General features: G+C 39.3%; 1 long non-coding RNA gene across 1 annotated transcript; it reads left to right on the top strand.

The window, feature by feature from the left end:
- The first annotated feature begins 335 nt into the window (after positions 1-335).
- Positions 336-15,293, top strand: LOC149141018 (uncharacterized). The gene is made up of 3 exons (XR_016264842.1): positions 336-438; positions 621-729; positions 15,223-15,293. It is a non-coding gene; the product is annotated as an uncharacterized LOC149141018 (long non-coding RNA).
- The last annotated feature ends 11,332 nt before the right edge of the window (positions 15,294-26,625 follow it).

Genomic DNA, 26,625 nt, shown 5'->3' with positions numbered 1-26,625 from the left:
ATTAGTATCGTGACATTTATTTTTCTAACACATTTTCATTTTCAGGGTAGTTTGACGGGACATCCATCTCCTCTGGCAACGGGCAACCAATTTCCGTCTGGGGTTCCAGATATATCGCTGCGTTTTATTTACCACTAGGCTGCGTTTTATTTACCACTCGTCAGTCTCGGGGTCATTGCTGCATTTTCTCTTTGAAGTTGCCTTTCCATCTTGATCTTTACATGTTACCAGGTGAGCAGACTCTTTCGGACATGCATATCATCAATATTGACGATGCCCCTTCCACGCCATGAGGATTATTCTTTACTCTCTCTTTTTATTACCAGTGAATTTCACCCCTGCTTTTTTCTGCATTTCTTGGTGATGGGAATCTACTTTGTTAAACAACCGACCAGTGAATTTTGCCCCTGCATTTTCATCCTGCTACTTCGTATAATGGTGAGTACTTTAGATCAAATTTCTCTACCCTATGACTGATTATACATTATAGATTTGTTTCTGGAACAAGGTTTTGGTGTCATGGCATTTAATTTTTCTTCTGGGATTCTGTAACTGAGTCCAATTTAGAATTTCGATTTTCAGTTGATTGGTTTATCATTTATTTTTATGCCCATTTTCAGGTTGCTTTGACAGGACATCGAGTGAATCGGGGCAGGAGAAAAGGAAAGCGCACAGGTCAGAAAGGCAGGAGGACAGACCAACGTGACTTGGAAGGTGGAAGCCCCAGAGGTGAGTCAGGTCCATTCGAAATTCACCCTTGATAATTAACAGCTCATAAAAATGAAAGAGGCGTATTGATCGATAAATGAAACCCTGTTTGTGATTTCTATGGTTTATACCATCCTTGGCAACGTTCTTGCTGTTCATATTAGTTTTGGCATTGTCCTGGCTGCCCATACACACTATGTAAACGGATGATGAAATTCCTAAACTCTCCGTGTATGGAATGGTCCTTTAGTAATGTTAATGAATGGATGGGTTATTATGTCCTAGTGTGCTACTGCTTGGTTGACATTAATTTCCCTGGGGCAGAAAACTTACAGCCATTCTGCTGGCTAGTAATTTCTAACAGGTGAAATGTGAGAATATCTGGGATAGCTCTCATATCCCATAACATTGCAAAATAACTTTGGAACCCTTTGACTTCCATTAAGCATAGCTACTGCTTTGTTCTCTAGGGTTCTTAGCTAACCCGAGGGTGGAGGATTATACTCTGGAGTCTGTCAGTATCTAATGGGTGGAGGCCTACACTGGTTTCTCTTACTGAATAATCAGTTATAGTACCCTCTGGATTCCCAACATAGGGTGGAGGTACTGAAGCTGCAATTTCAGGGTGGAGACACTCTGTAATCCTTGAATCAGGTAAGGGTAGAGAAATTTCATCTCTGGAATCCCTTTAATGGCTGATGGGTGGAGGACCTGGTATAAGCTTACCTTTATAGGTAGGGTGGAGGTGGAAAAGGACCTCTGGAATCCCTGGTTTGGTCCTAAGCTAGGGGGTGGCAGCTGCTCTATTGGCAGACTGTCAATGGTTGGGAGGAGAATTAGGGACCTGATGCTATTACCAATTTAGGTCACTCGGAATTAAACACCTTAAAATCAAGGTTTTCCTACTGGGTTTAGTAGGGAGGTGGTCTAATCATTGAGTGTGATAGGAAGAATACATCAAAATTATTTAAAAGTACATTGCTAGCTTTTGTACATTGACTGTGACCTAATATAACTCTGTTCTGGGAAATTTGCAGTGCTGAGATTCTCTTACAATTGTTCTAGTAACACGTGTTCTTTCTAATGATTGTGCAATTATTAATCTCCTTATATATAAGTTTACAGTGGAAAAGAAAAAGACTCATACTGAATCAATTACTGTGGTTATAACTTGGGCCTTTTCACATAAATAGCAAGAGAGAACTCGTGACAGCAAGTGATTCTTGCAACTTTGAATTATGAATTAACCCACTAGTATTGCACGGTCTCAATGTGTTAATAAGATCAATGAAAGAACACAAGCAATCTGCTATCGCACATAGGTAGTTGACAAGTATTGTTTCAAACTGCTGATATGAAAATGCTGTTACCTTTTAATACGTTGCTACATCATGAACTGTCAGCAATAGCTGTAGCAATTGCATTATTATAAAATGTTGTTATATCCTCTGTTTAAAACTCTTGTATATACAACTTCACTATAAGATTTTGGGTAACAATGCAAGTTGTTTTATTACTACTACAAACTGTTGGAATAAAACCCAATATGCTGTAAAGTTTAAGCCTGTAAGAATCCAGGGTATTACCTATATGGTGACTACTACTCAATGGTTGATGCTATGACATCTAGAGAAATATGAATAATTGCAAAGTTTATGTGCGTGCCTTTCATACTGATTGATGGATTTATGCACCAAAGTTACATTAGTGCTGGGATTCGATCTGCATGTCAAGGATGTATAGATTGCCTTACAGGCAATCCCTTTGACATATTTGATAGTATGCTATAGTTGTGTGAATGTTTCATGTATTGATGGTCTGTCTATTATTTTCCTCACTGTCATATGGTTCCAGCATGGTTAGATTTGCTTTAACAAGTTTACATATGATGGAGATCATTGTCTTCATTGCTCTAGCTTCCTTGGACATACGTTATACATATCACATGGAGGATGTCTCATTCTTGTTGAGCAGAGTTTTGGGAGATGTTTTCATGTGGCAACACTGATTTTATTTTATGTATACTTGATTATATCCAATTAAGCTAATAAAAGCATATCCTTTATTTATCCATTCCTAGGTTAGATATGGGGAATAAACTCCAATAATATTATTTTATTGATGGAAGGTTTGAACGAAGAACGCAATAAAAGCAAGTCTACTCCATTTGTAATGGTTGTTGGAAGATTGAGTATTTGAGGTTTTGGTGCATTTTGTACTGTATCTGTCTTAGTTGTTGAATGGTTTGGTAATGTACCTTGGAGAATAAGGATGCTATCTACTGTTTATGCCTATTATATCTACATTTCGTTGTTTGCTTGCATGAAATGTAGATATAATAGGCATAAACAGTAGATACTAGATAGTACCCTTATTCTCCAAGGTACATTACCAAACCATTCAACAACTAAGACAGGTACAGTACAAAATGCACCAAAACCTCAAATACTCAATCTTGCATGAAATGTAGATATAATAGGCATAAACAGTAGATAGCACCCTTATTCTCCAAGGTACATTACCAAACCATTAAACAACTAAGACAGATACAGTACAAAATGCACCAAAACCTCAAATGCTCAATCTTCCAACAACCATTACAAATGGAGTAGACTTGCTTTTATAGCGTTCTTGGTTCAAACCTTCCATCCATCAATAAAATAATATTGTTGGAGTTTATTCCCCAGATCTAACCTAGGAATGGATAAATAAAGGATATCCTTTTATTTGCTTGATTGGATATAATCAAGTATACATAAAATAAAATCAGTGTTGTCACATGAAAACATCTCCCAAAAACTCAGCTCAACAAGGATGAGAGTCTTTATCACGGAAAGGGTTCATGGGAATATATTTATCTTTCTCCTTGCTTGGTCGTATGCACATGTGATCATTTCTTGGTACATCTAGACTTCGTACTCTTTGAGCTTAACAGCAATAGCAAACTTCTTTAATATATTTTCTGGACATTAGGACAGCAAGCATTACATTGGTTAAACTTGAAATTTGTAGCCTTGTCCATTAACCACAGAGCACCAATGGCACCTTACAGCCACACTTGTTTTAAGTTCATTCCTCAAATCTGGAAGACACCTAAGAAAATCTTATTCCCCATCTATCCCTTGGTCTAATAATATACCTTACTGCAACTTAAGAAAAGTTATGCTTAATTATATGTAAATAAATTTGCTAAGTAAGCTGCATCACAGCATCCCTAGGAACAGATTTATACATCTTGATTTTATACCTTATGTTGGAGTTGTTCCCCGAATTCACAAATCTATCCAGCTATAATACTTATTTAAAATCTGTGAAAGGGTTTTGTTACAATTATTTTATTTTTCTAGTCTAATTATTTATTAGTATTAATGGGATGGGGTTAAATGATTAAGGTGGGATATTACCATTTGCATACTAATTTATTAATGTAAATGAGTGATAAATAATCCTTTAGACCAGCCTCAAATTTAAATATAGTATGAAACTTTTGTGTATATGTAAGAAATTTACATATAATATGAAACTTTAGTGTATATTTAAGAGACATGTTCAATATAGTTTTGTTTTTTTTTTTTTTTTTTTGATTAAAAGTTATATTTAATTATTCTGAAAGTTTAAACATTTAGTAGTCTGTCTCAAATTATAGATAATGAATGAAAAGTTACACTAAAGAGTTAAATTATTAGTTGGTTCTTATATAGAAAATCAATTTGAAAAATTAATTTTATTTGACATGTTAATGCATTTTATTTACATATTTCTTTTGAATTCTTCATTCCCTATAAATTCTTGTAAAGATTTCATTATTGGACTTTGTTTTAAGTTTTAACTATTGCAATAATTTTATTCCAAGATGATCAATATTCTAATTAAGTAGTGGAATCTCTTTTCAAGGTGATCAAAATGATGTTATGGATGTGAAAGGATGAATTCTTCTTGACAAATCTTTCGTGGGGCCTCATTTTATATTTTATTGTACATGTGGCAATGCCACTTGCATTTTTTATTATTTTATATTTAATTACATAGTTCTAGAATTTAGACCAGGTCCAACAGATTTTATAAAAATATTATTTTAATGAAAAGGGAGTCCTTACCTCTATATAAAGGAAGGACTTCCGCATTTGTAAGTCATGGTTGGATAGCAGGAGTATTCCTCCCCCGAGAGCTTAATGAAAATCTTTTTGGTGCCATTGGGGTTTTGTGTTTACTATGTTTCAATCTAGCATGCCTTCTTTTCTTCATTCCATTTGCAAATTTTTTTAAGGTTTAAATCGTAATGGATTCAGGACCACCAGAAGGCGTAGCGAGATCGATCCATCGAGGGACAATGATAACGTGGAAGGGGGTGTCATAGACACATGTTTTGACATCTCCTTTGTTGGCCTGAAGTAGTCACCGAGCCTGTTTGCTAGGTAGACCTTTAAGGGGGTCCCCTTAGTCAATGATTGGATTATTTTAAGCTATAATTGATCCTTGGTCTGAGGGAAATCCTATTGAGGATCCCTCTCTAGTGGGTTCTTGACCTTGTAGTTTACCTTGATGGCCGAGAAGCTACCCATCTCTTTGATACTAGTTCATGTCCATTATTTTGGACAATCGACCTAAGGAGGGTCATGCTTCTTGATATCCTCTCGTCCTAACATTCCTTTGATTCCATTGCCCTTGAATGTTAGCATTGGTCTTCACATCCCTCCATCACCCCTATTCCCCTTTATCTATTAAAAACCCAATTTATTCACTGAGGTTACTTGTGATATCACCTTCCAAATTGTTTATGCCACAATGAGTCTTAGGGGAGTCCCCCTCAAAGTTGGAGCAAAGTCGGCCTAAAGAAGCAAGGTAGGTTGTTGAGGTGACAGCGGGTGACCTACCAACGTTCCACATGGATTCTACAAATGTGGGTTGCAACTTTCTGTGAAAATTCCAAACTTGAATCCTATTGCAGCAATTGATATTATTTCTCCTCATTGTTAATTAATTAACAATTTATTTGCTACGACAAATATTGAAATAAATACACCGCAACCTTCACAGAAAAAACTGCGGAAAAATAATGCGCTGGAAATTGAGAAATGCTAGCGCACACACACAAAAATAACACAATTATTTTTGGACAAATGTCCCCGAAAAGCCCAACTTGGGAAAACCGGTGCAACAATTGAGGGTTTTATTATTAAGTAGCTGTGAGAAATTTGGAGTACAATTGGATGCCGAAATTGGGCATTCCTACAAAGAAAAAAATATTGGCAAAATTCTAGTGAGGAATTTTCCTCACCCCACAGGCAATCTCCGACACGACTTGCCTTCAGAAATTCGGCCCTCTGACCCTCTGCGTCAGCCTACATGACGTCTAGCCTCAGATTGGTCTTTGATGAAGTTGTTCTGCTTTTTGCTGGCTGGAAAGATGCTTCTCTGGCTCTCCGGGACTTCCTCCCGACCTCTGGAACTGAAGACATCTCTCCCTCTCAGCAAATTGATCTTGCCTCTAGAGGCTATTGCATTGCCCATGCGTCACCCTCTCTGTGGCTCTTCTGCCTCTCTGCAAATGCACTCGTTGGACCTGGAATGCCTCCTCTAGCCTCACTGTCTTTGCCTCTCTCTCACTGCTTTGATCTCTAGGTCTCTCTCCGGACCCTGACTGTTGCTGCTCTGGAAATCGATCTGCTCAGAAATTGAACTGCTAAAGTGCTATCTCCATCACCACATTGACCTCCTCTTATAATCGTCTGTTGGAGCACCAACGACCAAGATTAAAACATAATCGATGGCTAAGATAATCTCTGGATCGATCCGTGTGAGTTTCTAAATGATTCTTGTCTTGACTTAATTAATACTGATTAATTAACCATATTCCCTAAGTTTAGACTTAGGCAATATTTAAAAACTGGTTAATAATCTAATAAGGTCATTTCACAGATCTCATGTATTCTAGCCTCTCCACCAAATTTCGTGGCTAGAACTAGTGTTTTAAAAGCCGGCCGGCTCGGAACCGACTTGGTCGAGTTGGTCCGAGCTGGTAAAAAAATTTGCGACTCGGCCGTCAAACCGGTTCGGTCGGCCGAGTTGGTCCGAGCCGGTAAAAAAATTTGCGACTCGGCCGTCAAACCGGTTCGGTCGACCGAGTTAAGACTGACCCGGCCGAGTCATGGCATGACTCGGCCGACTCGGCTGAGTCTATATCAACTCAGCCGGGTCACTTCATGCGGCTAGTAAACCCCAAAAACGCAATTTTTATTTTTTATTTTTTTAGGTTTTTCCTGAGTGTGGGGGACTCCAAATGGTTTTATTAATTGGTTTTTTGGTCTTTGGGGTCCATTTCCCTCTCCTAGTATTGGTATGCTATTCAAATTTCATGGTAATGTTAAATTCTTAAAGTAAAAGTGACATTCTCCTTAATCTTCATTTTCATCCTTTTACTTAAATTTTTAACATTACCATGAAATGATTCAGGATGTTTGAGAGTAGTTCCGGCCTCATTGGATTTCATATGGAGAAAGTAGAATTTTAGATTTCATTCAAAATCCAGCAGACTTATCAGTTTTTCAGGATTTCTGGATTGGGGGATTGCAATGTTTCCATTGAATTTTGTCATGTATTAGGGTATGGAACTCGTATTTAATCAAGAGCACCAATCCCTCTATGTACCTTGATGTTAGTGACATTGGTTGTCAAACTTCTCCGGGATTCGCTCCCAAACCGGGAGCTTCTGAAAATGTCGCTCCCGCTCCCGTTTTCGCTCTCGCTCCCCACTTTCGCTCCCACTCCCAAGTAACATTGAGCCAGATGATGTTGGCAACTCTAGCAGTAGCTAGTAGTACTGGTCACAGACTTTTGTTGTAGAGGCCATTTATAGCCTCCTTGGTTATGTGTTTTTGTTTTGATCTCTATATCATCGTCGTGTATGTATTGGACAATGCACTGGGTGCCATTTTGATATAATGGATATATTCATGAGCCTACTTTGATCATATGTTGTCTTCTATCTATATTCTAATGTGTGTGGAAACATGAATGAAAATCTTTAAAATCATGTGTTTTTATAAAAAATAAATATTTAATGTATTTTTTACAACGACTGAGTCATTGAAATCGAGCCGATCGAGTCGATACCGAGTCGGAGTCGGAGTCGGAGTTTTAAAACATTGGCTAGAACACATCCGATGCTACAAAAACTAGCGCTCCCTCTTAGCGAGGAATGTGTTCTAGTGTTGCACTTCTTGCCTCAACACACTGTCTCTGTATTATCTCCTGTCACGCTGTCGATGTTTGGTTGCTGTTGCCCACCAACCACTACGCAACTCTAATATATGTTGCATTTGTGCTGTTGCTGAAATTGCCATACTGCAGCCAACACTGCATTTGCACTGCAACTCCTTCTCATCTGTTGCTGCTGCAACTGCAACATCTGCAACTGAAAAGCATCCAAGATACTGAATCAACCATGATCAATATAATGCATCTGTCATCCGAGTCTCTGACTGCTACTAGCCTCTGCATTGTCCACTGAAGATCCTGTGCTGCTGTTGACTCTGCACTGTGCCAACTACACTACTGCCAACTCTGCACTGTGCTCCTCAGCATCTGTCACTCTGGCATCCGACTGCATCTACTTCCACTGATTCATCCTGTTACAAAATATTGTAGGCCCCATAGCAAAGGTATTGATTCAAGAGGTGGACCTCCTCAAGAATCCTACCCATCTGTAGCACTCCGAGGCTACAAAACCAAGTCACCCCATTTGACTCTTGGAGGTATATCAATAAACATGGCGAAGTCTTCCTCCAGCCTGGAGGAAAGCCTATCGATCTCTGCAGAAGCTGCCTGCTGGTCTTGCCTCTCCTCCTTGCCTTTCTTCCTGAGAGGACACTGGGTACTTTAGTGACCAAATTCACCACACCTGAAGCACTTGACCTTTGGTAGGTCCTTCTTCTTTCTTTGCTCCCCCTTGTCCCTGAATGCGACCCTTAGATGCGAGGGCCACATTCTCCTCCTCCTTCACCTGCGTCCGTCTGTTGCTACTGTCACTGATGGAGCTCCTTAGAAGAGCTCGCCTCAATTCCTCCTGTTACAAGGCAACCCACATCCTGTCCCACTCTAGCAACTTGTCTCTGCCCAATATGCTTTGGACAAAGACCTGCTAATCCTTGGAGACATTGTTGAGTGCCAACCGCACTAGCTCTGTGGGTTGAGGCGCTACCCCAACAACTGACAACTCGTCTCGGACCTCCTAAATCATGGTAAGGAAGGGGTCTATGCCTTCCCCTTTCTGCATTTGGATGAGTCTCAGCTTCTCCTCTAGGTACCCTTCTGTTGCACGGAAGTACCCTGATATAACATGGCGAGAGCATCCCACATCTGTTTGGCAATATCTTTGCTAGCTATATGTTTGGCAATATCAATCGCTTCGCCCCGCCATCTCTTTTCTATACTCTTTCAGTTGATCTGCATCCTGAGGAACTGCCACCACTGCATCAATATAGGCTTTTAGGTCATATTCCTCTAGAAGGAAGGACATCCTTGCCTTCCAGATGATGTAGTTGGAAGCTACATCCAAACTGTCCTGATCATGAAGCTCAACAGTGGCCATCTCAACGAATTGTCGAAAACTTCCTCTTTCCTTCTGCTCGGTTGTTGCTCTGTTATTTGCACTCCCTTCCGGAGTGAGAAGATTTCCTGACAACTATTGTCGATCTGCAAGGAAAAGCAAACTTCTTGAGGCTAGAAGTTCCCCGAGGAAAATTTTCCCTTTGTGTGTGCTCTTCTCTCTTCCACCTCGACGTTGGCTCTGCTCTAGCAAACTGCTGCAAAAACCATTGCGTCCAGCTAGAGATCTGCCCAACAAAAAATCTGAGCTGCTTCCTCTGCCTCTGGAACCACTTGATCTGGCAAGATTGAAATTTTTTGCCCCACTCAGAAAAATCGAACCTCCACAAGTAACTCGGCCTCCTGACAGAATCACTGTGCTTCCCTTGGGAACTTCGGCCTGCTGCCCACAATGAGTAGCAAAATTCCTTCTCTTTTCGCCTCTGAGCTCTCCGGCTGATCAACTACGCTCTGATACCATGTGAAAATTCCAAACTGGAATCCTATTGCAACAACTGATGTTATTTCTCCTAATTGTTAATTAATTTACAATTTATCTGCTACGACAAATATCGAAATAATACACTGCAACCTTCAATAATAAAACTGCGGAAAAATAATGCATTGGAAACTGAGAAATGCTAGCACACACATAAAAATAACACAATTATTTTTGGACAAATGTCCTCCGAAAAACCCAACTTGGGAAAACCGGTTCAACAGCTGAGGGTTTTATTATTAAGTAGTAGTGAGAAATTCTGAGAACAACTGGATGCCGAAATCTGGCAATCCTTCAGAGAAAAAAATACTCACAAAAATTCTAGTGAGGAATTTTCCTCACCCCACAGACAATCTCCCGACACGACTTGCCTTAAAAAATTCAGCCCTCTGACCCTCTGCGTCAGCCTCTGTGTTGCTTTGCGCAACTTGCTTGACGTCTAGCCTCAGACTAGTCTATGATGAAGTCGTTCTCCCTTCTGCTGGCTGGAAAGATGCTTCTCCGGCTTTCTGGGCCTCCTTCTCGGCCTCTGGCACTGAAGACGTCTCTCCCTCTCAGCAAATCGATCTTGCCTCTAGAGGCTGTTGCGTTGCCCAAGCGTCAGCCTCTCTGCGGCTCTTTTGCCTCTCTGCAAATGCACTCCCTATATTTGGAATGCCTCTTCCAGCCTCACTGTCTCTGCCCCTCTCTCACTACTTCAATCTCTAGCTCTCTCTCCGACAACTGACTGCTGCTACTTTGGAAATCGATCTGCTCAGAAATCGAACTGCTAGTGTTATCTCCATCACCACATCGACCTCCTCTTATAATCCTCTACTGGAGCATCAACAACCAAGATTAAAACATAATCGATGGCTAGGATCATCTCTGGGTCGATTCGTGTAAGTTTCTAGATGAATCTCACCTTGAATTAATTAATACTGATTAATTAACCATATTCCCTAAGTTTAGACTTAGTAAATATTTAAAAATTGGTTAATAATTTAATTGAGTCATTTCTAGGCGGAATTTCCAGAAACGATTTCTGGGTTTTGGAGATCTCATGTATTCTAGCCTCTCCACCAATTTTCGTGGGTAGAACACATCTGATGCTAAAAAATGGTTATAGAAAACTAAAGCAAAAGCTAAATATGTAAACATGAAAATGCCCTTGCTCCCTTGTAATAATTAACCTACACAACATACCTTAGCATTACAATTATGGAATCCTCTCGAACAAGTCTGCCTAATAACTGTGCTATTCCTTGTAAGGGTCAGTGAGGGTTGACATTAGCATGGAATCCTTTCCAACAAGTTTGCCAAATAATTGTGCCATTCCTTGTAAGGGTCAGTGAGGGTTAACATTAGCATTTGGTGGCAACGTATCAAAAATGTTATAGAAAATCAAAGCAAAAGCTAGATATGTAAACATGAAGCCCCTTGGACTTTTGAATTTTGTCAATTTGTGTGCTATTTCATCTCAAATTATCGATCCCCAAATATTTTCTCCCTATATAGGGTGTAGTAAATAACATACAAAACACACATTATCATTACAATTATGGAATACTCTCCTCATGTCATCTTTTCTCTGAGTGGGATATCAAGAGAGTAGTCAAAGCCATCATCATCAATAGAGCAGTAGATGAGGATGGCTTTTGAGCAGAATTCCTGAAGCATGACATCTAGTCTCTTGAGTTCTATATTGCTAATCTATTCGACCATGTAGTTTCTTCTGTCTTCTCCCCCTGCTTGGGCAAGAGACGTTATCCATTTGATCCACAAATTAGGGAGCAGTTGTGAGTTGAACAACTACATGAATATCATGGTGGGCCACACCTTCTCGAAGCTTTATGCCATAGGCTTGCATCAATGGCTTTTTGAGGAGCTAGAGAGACATCTCATAGCTAGAGGACAGGTATGCTTTCGCCTGAGTTACCAGATGATTGACCACATCTTCACACTTCGAGCCATTATTGAGGAAGCTCGTCATCGCTCTTTGAAAGTCTATTGTTGTTTTGTTGACTTTAGAAAAGCATTTGATATTGTGCCTAGGGAGGCATTATTCGAGAGGCTTTGGGACATTGGCATATCTGAGACCCTTCTGGTAGCCATCATGAGACTATATGAGTCAGTTTTGGTTCGCCTCAAGATGGCACATGGCCTTTTTGACTTTATCCAGAGTACCGTTGGGGTAAAATAGGGGCGCCCCCTCTTGCCGACCTTCTTCGGGATTTACAATGATGATTTTGAATTTTTCCTCCCATCTAGGAGGGGGATGGGTGCCTTCTATATCAGGGGTTGATCTCCCTACTCCCTTTTGCAGATGACTTGGTCTTGTTGGCATCTACTCTCGAGGACCTGTAGAGACAGATCGACATCCTGGCTAGCTTTTGTGACCTTCGACAATTGACAATCAACCTAGTTAAAACCAAGGTTAAAATCTTCAATGCTTCGAAGAAAACTCTTACAGGCATGCATTTCTATTTTCGGGGGGAAGAGATTGAGATCAACACATCATACATCTATCTAGGAGTACATTTCACAGACCTTGTTTTGGTATGCGGAAGGCCTTCCAACCTCGACTTAGCAAAGGGTATGGTTTCTTGGCCCTTGTTGAGAGATAATGCTTCCAAAGTCAGTTTCGAGACATCTCGTCCAAACTCTACCTCATGGATGTGATTATTAGACCCATAATCCACTATGGCTCCGAGATCTAGGGGCCGAGCTTGGTACAGAAAGACTGGGTCCAGATGGAGAGAGTCCAAACCTTGCTTCTTAGGCACATCATTCGATGCAAACGTACATTCTTGCAGCCAATTATTCAGGAAGAGTTTGGTGCCCAGCCCTTCCATGGTTCCACCTTGATGTCATATTTTTCTTGGTTCCTTTCCTCCACAAAGTCACATATTCTAGAGATTTAGATGTCGGGAGAGACCAGTTCCCCTACCTTGCACTTTGTTCCTCAGAGGCCCTTGCTTCAACTCACCCCTTAATCTAGACATGAGGTTGGTTCTCAAATGTTTCTCAACTTCTCAAGACACTGACCATCTCCTCATAGCATCTTCCCCCCTTCAGATTCTCCCTTGCTACATTGAGCAATCTCATGTTGCCCAGACAATTAGTGAATCAGTCCATCAGAGAGGATATCTATAGATTGTACATTCAGGTCACTTGGACTTCTTCCCCATCACGGGCCTGGCTCGAGGACGTCCTTCTACCTTGATTATTTCCTAGAGTTACAAGATGGAATCATCATTTGCCCACCATACATGTGCAAACATTGGTTGCACTCACTCAGGATCCCTTTGGGCCAGCTTTGGGTTGGTTCTTATTGACTCCGAGCAGAGATTGATCACCATATACCAAGATCTGATATGATCTACTAGGTGCGCCACCTTTAGGAGCCAAAGATAGAGAACACCTCATTTTAGGTGCTCCCTATACTATGAGATTAGAGGGCACTACCACTGCCTCTATAGAGATTCAGGAGGATCCCTCTCTACCTTATTTCAATATCCTGATTGGACATGCATAGCCCTCTTCATCAGAGAGATATTCCAACATAGATCTCAAATCCTGCATACATTGCCTCACTCGGGGCCGTTTTAGACGATCACATCATATTTTTAGGTTAATCTTGTTGATCAGAGCAACAAGTGACGAACTGAGTTCTAAGGTATTTCAAATAGTATAATAGTGAGACCTTGGGTCTCCCCTTAGCCTCCTCCTTTGGGAGGCCAACTAGTGTCCTCGAGACCTTTGCGGAGGTGTTGAACATCACATCAGTTCACTCACACCCAAAGCGTTAGAGGGATTAGTTCCAGATGGTTCTCATGCAAGGTGGCCCCCCAACAAACTCCTCCATGGTCCTTGTGGGGCAACCAACGACTTATCCAAAGCTTCTTTCCTTTGGCCTCAAATGCTAGGAATATCCCTTGCTCCTACACCCCCCAAGATCATGCAACCAGACACATCGTTGGATCGAGAGGACTCTAATAGCGTGCCAACGCCACTGTCACCCCCCTCGTCGCTGGCTATCAGACTCTGGCTTTTTTGACATCATCAACCTCCAACCCTGGACTTATTTACTTAGTCTTTTACATCATTAAGATAATTTGATACGGTTTTATACATATTTATGAGGCTATCTTATGATTGTATCCTTTTTTACTTAATTTTGTCCTAGATTTAGCTTAGCATTTTCTAAAAGTTACGTTTGTACTCCCACATTATACTCGTATTGGATATATCCTTCTTCAGTCCCATTGACCTATTTTGGTGGTCATTCGTTGGACATAAATAAAATTATCTTATCTTAGCTTATCTCCAACAAGTTTTCCAAATAGCCATACCATTTCCTTGTAAGGGTCAGCTAGAGTTGACATTAGCATTTGGTGGTCATGGTGTAGGGTTACTAGAGTGCCCATGCTAAAGATCACACTAGATTTGCTTATAGTCTTACACGCAACCAACTCGAGCCCTTTGGCTTGAACACAAGCTCCAATGTCTAGTCATGGTGTAGGGTTACTAGAGTGCCCATGCTAAAGATCACACTAGATTTGCTTATAGTCTTACACGCAACCAACTCGAGCCCTTTGGCTTGAACACAAGCTCCAATGTCTAGTGATGAGCCTTTGAACATCAACACAAAATGCAAAATTGTGATTCGAGATGCTAAAAGAGGCTCTTCCTCAAACCAAGGGGGAACAAAACATCATTTAACCTACCTAAAGGCATGCAGAAAAAGATGGCGCCCAATCCCATCAAATGGTAGGTAACATCATCCCCTAGCTCCACACACATTCCAAGACACAATAAGATAGACATTTGACTGTTGTTTCACATGCACACCCCCACACATCATGCCCCAGAGAGGAGGGTAAGGTTGAGCAAGCAAGCATATTGACCCTCAACCAAACAAACATTGTGCTAACAGATGACACTACCTACATGTGGCCACGCCCATTGCATTCTAGGATTTTGGGTGTTCCATATGTTTAAATATGGTTAGCTACCTCTTACAAAAAAAATGATCGCTCTTAACTCTTTTAAAACATTGATTGTATTATTCCTAGTAGAAGTACTTTTAGTTTAGAAAATTTATAAATGGACTTGATTTGGTTATGTACTTGTTTATGAGGTTGTCCTATTCTTGTATCCTTCATTACTTCATTTTGTCCTAGATTTAGCTTTGGAATTTTTTAGGAGTTGCGTTTGCACTCCCACATTGTACTCGTACTGGATGTATCATTTAGTTTCATTGACCTAGTTTTGTGGTCATTTGTTGGACATTAATAAAATTATCTTATTTTATTTTATCCTATATTATCTGAGATATAGCATGGAATATAAATGTACTTGAAGTAAGTTGATGGCAAGTTCATGCCTTCAACTCTCTAGTTTTAGCCGTATTATAATTTTAATATTTTATTGTGTATCCACTGCAGATGGCTTGTTCTGATGAGCACAAACATGCAAAATACAAAATGGACTATCTCCCTTTATATAACAAACTCATGAGAGGTATGTTTCCTATTACGAATAATTATTGTGTTTGACTATCCAATTTAACTTGTATAATGATTCTAATATTTTATTATGTATTTGTTGTAGATGGCTTGTTCTAGTCAGCACGAGTAAATGGAATACAAAATGGACTATCCATCTTTATAAAACAAACTCTAAGGGAGGTACATTTACTATTATGAATAATTATTGGTTTTGAAATATGTTTACCTTTTACCATCTGTGTGTATTTTAGCTTAATTCAACGCTCCTTTTTCCTTTCAGTACAAGACAACACACTACAAGAAGGATGATGTGCAGAGGGGGTGTTTTCAATTTTTTGTTTGTTGTTGTCTGCATTTTTTTGTTTTGTTGAGTTTGAGCATGGCCATGCTTTGTGTTGTACTTGATTTCCTTTGTTTTGCATTTTTCTTTATTGTTTGAAGTTTGGTCTTGGTTTGGTTTGTTGGGTGGGAAAAGAAAGGAAGGCAACAGGAAGAGAAAATGAAAGAGATGAGATAGAGGTCATAACTCATAAATAAAGGTGAATCATCTTACCTATATGTAGTGCACTTCTTAAAATTATCTAGGCTAATTTATCACTCCATTTGCTTGTTATTTAATTTATTATATGTTTAATCTATGGTCTCATACTCAACTGTATTGATTTGCTTTGTGTAGTGAGTGACTACAGCTATACATTCGATGAAGGTCATGTGGCGAAGATAGCCTAGACACTACAAACGTGGCGGAGAGAATGGGTAAGCCATCTTTTTCTCCAAAAAAATAAAGTTGGCCTTTAATCCACTGAAATATTTATTACTTGCACAACAATTTATCGTTTTGTCATGGTTATGGGGTACTGTCATCTTTTTATTGGGTTTGAGATTTAAGTTTTTCTAGGAACTTTGATAAGACAAAAAGAAAAGAATTATACTGGGTAAAATTTTTCAGTGCTTATTGTTCATGGTTGCCACTACTATAATGTTGATCAACGTATGATTCCATAGGAGTTGGCATTGGCCAAGGGTAGGCAAGTATGTGTATGGCTATTTCATCGCTTTGTTTATCTGTTATTTAATTTCTTCTGTGGTTTATTTGTGATCTCAGCATAGAGTCTGGGTGAGTCATGTTGTTTCCAACTAAATGGTATTATGATGTATTTCAACGAAGTATACTTCATTTGTATGATGATTTCTCCTTCTGGCATGGTTCTCGGGTAGTACTGCTCAATTTATGGTTTGACATTCGAACTTATCTGGTAACATTGATTAAGCTATGTTGGGCTTCAAATGTTTATGTTGTTTGGTCCTTACTATTGAGGGTTGTTGTTGTAATGGTGATGTTTCTTATCATCTAGCGTGTGTATCATCTATACTTTCGCTTATTTCAAATTCCATCTTGTCGATCACTAAATTGTTAGATCTATAAAGCGCTTCACTTCTTTCCCCGTCATTGATATAACATTGCTCACCCTGTTTTTGTTTATAGGTTTGTAATTCTTTCATCATTTCCTTGCTTTGTTTTATGAATACATAATTCGTTGAGCAACTATGAGCGCCACACTTTTTCCCTATTCCTTGATTTTATACAATAGATCTTTGGTTTTAAGTTGAGTGGTAATGAGACCTTAGACAATCTAAACAGAAGAGGATGCCTAACTATTATCATTTAGTTGTTTTTCAGATATGTAGAGATTTTTAGAATTTGCCTAATTTGAAATCTCCACATCACTTCCATGAGGCTAGGCATCTACTTGTACATTTGTTTGCCTTGATGCCAAAACTAATTTCTTCAATGACCTTGCAAGAAACTTCATATCTGCTCAACACTACTAATAATAAAACTCAATATTGTAAATGCCATAAAGACTTTACACATACATCTTTGCATATGCCATTAGGGAAATACCCATCTTCATACATAGATGGGGAAATTAATTCAGTTACAAGGAAATTATAATATCGACAATTCAGATGTGAAATTATCATTAAGCATGCTAAGACAACATAGAAATCAACCTTGATTGGAGCCATCAACCACTTGGCCATCTCTCCCATGGACAACTTCTATTCTACCCCTCATCCAAGATGCAGAGCAACAAGGTTCTGTTTTGGAGAAACACAATCATTATGGGAACAATAACATGACAAAGATGAAGGTCGATCTGATTTGAATTAATAATCTAATTGATATGGTCAATCCCAACTCCGTTCAATGCCAGGCATAATGAGTATCGATCCAGATCAAGAAGTATTTCCATCCATGGGGGTAAGTATTTGCTTGCTAGGCGAGAGGATAACAGTGCTAGTTGCAAATTCTGTTTTGAGTTCATTATGACAGGTGCCCTTGCTCATGGGTCTATACTCCTAATTAGGGATTATAACTTGGAATAGAATGGATTGTACATTTTAGTAAAAGAATCTCCGAGAATTAGAGAATTTCGTTCAGAATTATGTCTGTCTACATTGGGTCTGTTTTTCCAGGAGCAAGAAGAAGGTGATTTGTTGTCTCGAGAAATCAACATACTAAAACAACGATGAAAATTGCCTGATCCATAAGAATTCATATTTGTGATCACAAATATAGCATAACAGTGGTACACCTCATATTCTTGTAGTAATGAAAAGTGAGCATAGTTCATTTCGACTTAGTAGAACAAGTCCTTTCATGGTTCATCTCAAGCAAGGAGTACTGAATGCATTCGAAACCCTAGCTAGGGCATCCATAATCTCTATAGATCTTAACCAATGATACAAAGGACAAGAAAGGCATCCCATCAAGCTATACAAGGCAATCATTGGGTCTTCCAAGCAAGCAAGTATTAAAGAATTGTCAAATCCTTAGATGTTCAACTTGCATCATGCAAACCATCAAGAAGATTCACACACTTGCATCCCACAAGCTAATGATACTCAACACTTGCATCTCATAAGACAAAGGACACTAGTGCTAGCATCCCATAAGTACCGAATCCTTGTTACAAAAGTAATACATGATCTTCCAACAATTTATTTTCTTTTATTTTGATCTAATATAGTTTAAGTTATTTCACGTAGTGATTCCAAAGATTCCCCAAGTAGCGAGCATCATGGCAACTATCAATCTCTAAGATACAAGTAGTTGTGCTTAACAAAGATACTCCCCTCCATAAGGTGAGGGAGACCTATTGAGAAACCAATAGGCTAGCAAATCAAGGTTAATTTCTCTTGATAATTGCTTGTGAATATATGTTGGCTTCTTATTTCTTTTATTATGTTCTTTTCATCAAACAATTACCAAAAACATGAAGATCAAAAAAGACAATGAACACAAAGATGTAGGCTCCAAGCCAGGGCAAAACCCCACAAAGGGGAAAACCCAAACAACTTCTCTTCTTATAGAATCAGATCAAAGTGAGAAATCCAAGACCTAAAAACCAATACCAAGACTTCCCACAAGACCCAAGTCAACCCTCCTTCAATCCTTACTCAAGCAAGTCAAATTCAACAAAGTCAAAACTTGTCAATGCCCTTCAAATCTGATCAAACTCTGATTTTTTGGCCCCTGCAACATATCTGAAATTTTCGGCCCCCATAACAGTTTGAAATTTCGCACGTGTGGTAGAATTAGGGCACAAAAACACAAGAATTCCTTCCTTTGACCTTCACTTCTTTTGTCTTTCGCTAGTCTTCTTTCTCCTTTTCTTGGCACAAAATTTGATGAGACGAGTTAGTGTTCTAATTAGGTCGAATTGCTCTCTATATATACACATCTAGGAGGTCGAATAGGTGCTTTTCTGGGCCGATTTGTCCATGCAGGGCTGACTTGGTCTTGTGGATGACAAATTGACTATTTTGACTCAAAATAAAATCTTTCCTTTTCTTACAAATAGTCCAAATGGGACTTTGACTCATGACAAATTTTCATATGACTCAATAAACCCTAGATGCATGAAGAACATGCTTTGACTAGAAAATAATGGGAATAATAAATTTCTTTTTCTTCTTTTTTCTTTTACATGAAATATATATTGATGCAAGTACACAGATAATTATGAAGACCAAACCTAGTTACATTTTCAAAAAGGTCAACAACAAAACACAAAACTAAGTAGGCTAAGTCAACCATCAAAGCCCCAAATAGAGTGCACCCTTCAAAGCAAGGTACCCACATGTCACACTAGGATTTTTCTAATCCTTGAGGTGGCGTTCCATCCAAGCTAGTTGTCTATGTGTCAATCATTTGTCCTCCAAGGTGGTGCACGCTCCAATTAGGGGCTCCTTAACTCAAGCATTCCTACTCAACATGTGTAAGGTGGCCCCAATGCCCCTAGCGCTTCATGCCTAGCCTCTAGGAGCATAATGTCCTCCTTCAAGGTGGTTACTCCACGTGCACCCTTGTAAAAGATGTCAAACCATCACATGATTGCTAACTACCACATCGATTAGTGTGCCTGTTTGGCACCAACTCCAAGGTATGCGTACACCCAATAAGATCTTTGAGAATAAGTTAATGAAAAAAACAACGATAGGGATGGGGGAGCACAAGCCCTCCCCATCACATCAAGTGCTCCCTACTTTGATGAAAACACTTTTGAAGCAATCAACAACAAACACTCCCTCTCTGTGAGGAAAGGGCTTTCTTGAATCTCCCTCTTTGTGAGGAAAGGACTTTCTTGAATCTCTTGTAACCTGCAAATCTAAGTCATTGTTTTCTTGGAATTAATAGCTGGTCCTTGCATAGGTTCTGGCATTATCTCCCAAACATCACTCTCCTCCACCATGATGGCATCACTACAACCCTACTCTGCACAACCAGAGGGCTCACCAATGGAAGAAGTCAATGTAACATGGCTAACAAATATGTTATGAGAAGGTACCAGCCTTGACTGAAGTTTTAGGCACCTATACATGCTCATATCCACCCAATAATCTATGTGTAAGCCATCTCAACTTCTCATGGGCTGAAGCAGAGGTGAAGGAGTCGAGATCGTTCCCTTGGCTCTTTTCCTCCAAATATGCATTAGAGATCCTCTTTTACTCTTGGATTGGATTCTAGAACAACCTTTCCACTTCCTCCTGTTGTTGAAGGAGATGCCTTGATCTCGAGGACCACACATCCTCACCAAACATCATATCACTACTCACTATTGTCTTTCATTGTGTTAGAATGTAGATCCAGTACCTCGACTCTATCCGCAAGTTGTAAATCCAAGTCTATTGTAATATTGGAAGTATTTAGTGATCCCTCCAAAGGTTTTGGGGCTCTCTTACAAGAATCCCTTTTCCTCCATCATGGCATCATTTTGCTCCTCTTCAGTAAAACACGAAGGTTAGCCAATGGAATAAGCTAGTGCAACATGGTTAGCAAATCACTTAGGAGGAATGCTTTCCCTAATTGAAGTTTTAGGTGCTTGTACATGCTTGTAGCCATCTTGTAATTTTTGAGCAAGCCACCTCAACATCTAACAGGCCAGAATAAAGGATAAGGAGGCAATGTCCTTCCCTTGGCCCTCTTCTCCCAAATATGGATCTGAATTCTTCTTTTATTCCTGGATCATATTCTTAAAAAACAACCTTTTCACTTCCTTTAATGACGAAAGGACATACCTTTGATCTTGCAATCCACGTATCGCTGCTCACCACTGCCGTCTATTGTGTTGGAATGTAGATATTGTAAGCCTTCAATGTCTCATTGTTTTCAAAGAAAATACCTCTCATACTTGAGGGTCCCAACTTAGTCGTTTTCTCATCAACAACATGAACTTAAACTAGGCTGCAAAAGACATGAAAATATGACACGCCTTGGGTTTCTCACTAGTAAATGCTTTCTACGGTGTCTTGTTCTTCGGGATTAGATGAGCACATATGTTCAAAACTACATTGTTGTATTGCATGCCTTCAACTGAAGGCATGGGGAGAAAATCCGTGTCACATATCAAGTCCTTAGCATTGCCAATTATAGGTCCATTCTTCCCCTATGCAACCCCATTTTATTGCACAAGTTGTAGGGCACTATCCTATTGATTGTTCATTCCCTGCAAAATATTTGATCTTTGTTGAGGTATACTCACTCCATGGTCTGAATAAGGAGCTTTGATCTTCTCTCCTTTTCTAGTTTCTAACTAAGGCCTTGATTTTTCTAAAGTCGCAAAGCATTTCATCTTGTATGTAAGGGCCATTAAAGCAGATTCATGAACCTGTAACTAATTTCTTGAATTTTTATTTTACAGAATTGACTAACAGAATTAATGAAGGTACTGACCTGTGCACTTGCGGTTGCTGATGTCTCTAGCAGCTCTGCTACGGTTACCAAAAGACCGAATCCACCTAGCCAAACTGAGTAGAACCTGGCTACTCAGTCCAGTAAGCTTCTGAGTCGAAGCAAACTGTTCCCCCGTGCCCAGAACCTCAGAACAATCTGCGCTCTTCCTTCCTGTGGATAATTTCAGTTTTTGATCCTCTTCCTCCTTTAGTTCTTCCGTTCTTTTTTTCCTCCTCAAAATCTTCCTTCTGGTTTATAAACTGATTCTTAGCGGCGCCGTCCTTCCTCTAGCACCCACCGCTTCATTTCCTCACGACACCCTTCCCATGTCGTGTCATGTATATTTCTTTTAAAAATATATTGATTTTTAATTAACTTTCCTTTTTCTGATCTTATATTAAAATACTTTATCATTAGTTTATTTTTATTATTTTATTAATTTGATTAATATAATCTATTTATTAAAATTTATTTGATATCATTTCTATAAATAGGTCGTTACATTGTATGTTCATATAATAAATGCGGGTTTTTTTGCTAGGAATTATTAAAGGAAGTAACATAACATAAATTATCTTTCGAAAGAGAGGAAGGCATAGATCTACATTCATTTGAACGGATTGGCTAAAGAATCCCCCCTCGATCTTTGCTTACTCCTTAGAAAGGAACCTTGGCATGCTTGCCAAGTGCACACCCCTTGGATTCTCCATCCTTCTTGATCTTGAAGTACAACAATCTCTACACCATGTTCTTAAAGAATGTTTCATGACTGCAGATTTGGTTGAGCTACCATGGGAGCCATGCTTTTTTCCTTGTTCCTTAATTTTATTTAATATATCTCAGGTGTAAAGTCGAGTGATAAAGAGACCTTAGACAATCCATACAAAAGAGGATGCCTGATTAGTGACTTGTCGCTGCAAAATAATATGACTAGGCGACCCAACAAAATATTCCTTCCATGCACAATGATTATGCCTTGTGTCACAATCCTTGAGTTTTATCTTTTAGTTAATGGTTTTGATGTTCAAGCCCTATAGACTTGTTGAAGTTGTGTTTGGTTTCAAATATGTAGAAATTTCTTGAATTTTCCCAATGTGAAATCTCCACCTCACTTCTATGAGGCTAGCCGCTAGGTATCTACTTGTTACATTTTTTTACCTTGGTGTCGAAACTAATTTCTTCAACAACCTTGCAAGAAACTTCAAATTTGCCCAACAATACTTCTAGGCAAACTAAAGAGTGTAAATGCCTCAAAGACTCCATGCATGCATCATTGTAGAGGTTCTTAAGTCAAGATCCATCTCAATACACAGATTTGAAAATTACTTCAATTATAGCAAAAATATAATATCATAGTGCAATGCCTAAAAACAGAGGGGTAGAGGAGCATAATACCTCCACATCACATCAAGTGCTCCCCTACATAGGTGAAAACACTTTTGAAGCAATCAATGGCTAACACTTCCTCTTTGTCAGGAAAGGGATTTATTGAATCACCTGTGATTTGCAAATCCAAGTCTGTTGTAGTCAGGATTTATTGGATCACTTGTGACCTGCAAATCCAAGTCTGTGGTAGTCTTGGAATCAATAGTTGGTCCCTGCAAAGGTTTTGGTAGATATCTCCCAAACATCACTCTCCTCCACCATCATGGCATCACTCCACCCCTATTTTGCAAAACCAAAGGGATCACCCCGGGAAGAAGTCAATGCAACATGACTAGAAAATATGTTATGAGAAATATTTCCCTTGATTGAAGTTTTAGGAACCCATATATGCTCCTATCTGTCTTGTAATCACTGTGTAAGCCATCTCGCCTTCTTGTTAGCCAACATCGAAGGCAGGGAGGCGAGATCATTCTCTTGGAGCTCTTCCACCAAATCTACATATGGACATTCTTGTACTTTTGGATTGGATTCTAGTACAACAACCTTTGCATTTCCTCCAGTCATTGAAGGAGATACCTATGATTGTGAGTACCACACATCCTCACATCACGACCCATTGTTGTCTTCCGTTGGGTCGAAGTGTAGATCCGGTACCTCGACTCTACTTGCAAGTTGCAAATCCAAGTTTGTTGTAGTCTTGGAATCAATAACTAATTCCTCCAAATGTTCTGGGGTGCTCTCACAAACATCCCTTTCCTCCAGCATGGCATCACTCCACTCCTCTTCGGCAAAACTAGAAGGATTTCCAATGGAAGAAATCAGTGCAACATGGTTAGTAAATCACTTAGGAGGAGTGCTTGCCCTAATTGAAGTTTTAGGTGCTCGTCCATGCTTGTAACCATTATGTAATCTTTGAGTGAGCCACCTCAACTTCTAGCAAGCTGAAGTAGAGGGTACAAAGGTAGCGTTCTTCCCTTGAACCTCTTTGATCAAATTTGGATCTGTAATCTTCTTTTGTTCTTGGATCAAATTAAGGAAAAACAACTTTTTACTTCCTTCAATCACGACAGGACATACTTGTGATCTTGCGGACCATACATCGCTGCTCACCATTGTCACCTGTTGCATTGGAATGTAGATTCGGTATGCCTTTAACATCTTCACTATATCTAAAGATATTGCCCGTTATACTTGAGGGTCCCAACTTAGTTCTTTTCTAATCAACAACATGAACATAAACTAGGTTATGAAAGACATGAAAATACGATATGCCTTAGGTTTCTCACTAGTAAATTCTTCCTACGGTGTTTTGTCCTTCGGGATCAGTGAGGACATATGTTCATAATATACATTGTTGAATTTGTTACTTCAAAATCTAGCAAGTCTTGTTAGGGGAGCTCACAAGACAAGAATTAAACAAAGGGACAACAATGAGGTGGAGGTCCACAGTCTCACGACAACATACCACGTCCTTCTCTTTATTGGATTTTCACCACAAGGGAGGCTTCCCTGTTTAGGTCACTTAGAGGATATTCTTGGTATAGGGTTCAAAGGTGACAATTGAATAGGCTCAGACGGGGTACACAGACTAAGAACAAGGCTCGATTTTATCTAAAAAGGAGAAGTGTACCCTCAAAGGAACCTATAAATGAGGTTGAATAGGCTTATCCGAGATACTCAGACTAAGGACAAGGCTCAATCTTACTAGACAAAGAATAACGTAACTTAGGAGTAGCCTACAGAAGGCTCAAGGAGAGCACTCCAACTAAGAACAAGGCCCAATGCAGTGAAACAAAAATGATGTGCTCTCCAAGGGACCGATCAAAAAGTACTTATGGCCTAGGGTTTAAGGGATAAGTAATGATAATGGCTTAGAAAGGCACAATAGACCTGTAATTGCTTAGGGTTGATGACGCCAACCCTAGGGAAACAATTTCAACTATGTACATTGCTAAATTTTGATGCTCTAAAGCTCAACAAGGAGAAACAACTTCAAATCAGTTCAACCTCCAAGGTTCAAGCCTTAGTTGAATTCTGCTTCATATCCTAATCCTAGTGGCTTACCTTGAAGGGCTGAAATTTTAGGGGCCAAAATTTTAGGGCTGAAAAAATTTCAGAGCCAAAAATTTAGGGGCCAAAAATTTAGCGCAAAAATTTCAAAGTTGAAAAATTTAATACCGAAATTTTAGGGGCTGAAATTTTAGGGCCAAAATTGTTGGGGCTTGAATTTTTTTTCAAGGTTGGAGTTTTAGGATGAGAAGAAAAAGAAGAGATTTTTGAAGTTTTTGATCATCTATGTGGAAGGCCAGTGCCTTGACCTTGGGTGATGGAGTTTATGGGATACCTACTTTGGGAAAAAATACTAAACCCTAGCAAGGAGTAAGGGAACATGAAACCCTAGGTATCATTTCTGTGAGGAGCAAATTCAATGAGGAGAGCTAGTTGAAAGATTCACTCATGGGATTGTCACACAAATTCTATAATGGGAGCATACTATACCATTGTTAAGATTCCATAAATTTTTTATCAACAATAACTAGCACATAGAAACCCTAGACAATTAACCATTCTGTGCAATAACCACAAACTATAAAGATATATCAAATACAAGGAACACTTACAAGATAGAATGCATGAACCAATCCATTATTGCTCTGAAAGGACATCTTTGACTCCAAACAATAGCTCCATAAGCAAAAATCCATAATAGATCACCTCTCCACAAGATACAAGGTGAATTTTAGCTAGGTTGAAATCTTTTAAAGAGGCCCAATTGATCCCCTAAACAAACCCCTAAAAGCAAGTTTGATTATTAAATGACATTGGCTTACAATCTAACCCATTAGCTAGTGAAAAAATAGACATTACTCCACACGTGTGAGCTGTAGCCTCTCTAAATGCTGATGTCATCCATAATTAATGGTCAAAATGCCATGCCAAAGTATGATGAGGTGTCAAACTAGATGTAGATTCTTGGGTGATCTGAAATTTGAGGGATGGCCCTCTAATCCACCTCAATATTTCCTATGGGGTCCCAAGGGAAGCTAGGGCACCATCAAGTGGTCTCCACGGGTTTCCATTTATATGAGGATTAGGTCTCCTAATTTTAGCCTACAAATTCCCTAAACAAACCCCTAAAAGCAAGTTTGATTATTAAATGACATTGGCTTACAATCCAACCCATTAGCTAGTGAAAAAATAGACAATACTCCACACGTGTGAGCTATAGCCTCTCTAAATGCTGATGTCATCCATAATTAATGGTCAAAATGCCATGCCAAAGTATGATGAGGTAATTAATGGTCAAAATGCCATGCCAAAGTATGATGAGGTGTCAAACTAGATGTAGATTCTTGGGTGATCTGAAATTTGAGGGATGGCCCTCTAATCCACCTCAATATTTCCTGTGGGGTCCCAAGGGAAGCTAGGGCACCATCAAGTGGTCTCCACGGGTTTCCATTTATATGAGGATTAGGTCTCCTAATTTTAGCCTACAAATCCCCAAAACAAACCCCTAAAAGCAAGTTTGATTATTAAATGACATTGGCTTACAATCCAACCCATTAGCTAGTGAAAAAATAGACAATACTCCACACGTGTGAGCTGTAGCCTCTCTAAATGTTGATGTCATCCATAATTAATGGTCAAAATGCCATGCCAAAGTATGATGAGGTGTCAAACTAGATGTAGATTCTTGGGTGATCTGAAATTTG

Source organism: Pinus tabuliformis, chromosome X (assembly GCF_031772625.1).
Source record: "Pinus tabuliformis cultivar Carrire ecotype Pingquan chromosome X, CPIR1, whole genome shotgun sequence".
Taxonomy (NCBI): domain Eukaryota; kingdom Viridiplantae; phylum Streptophyta; class Pinopsida; order Pinales; family Pinaceae; genus Pinus; species Pinus tabuliformis.
This window is presented reverse-complemented; position numbering and strand designations above follow the sequence as displayed.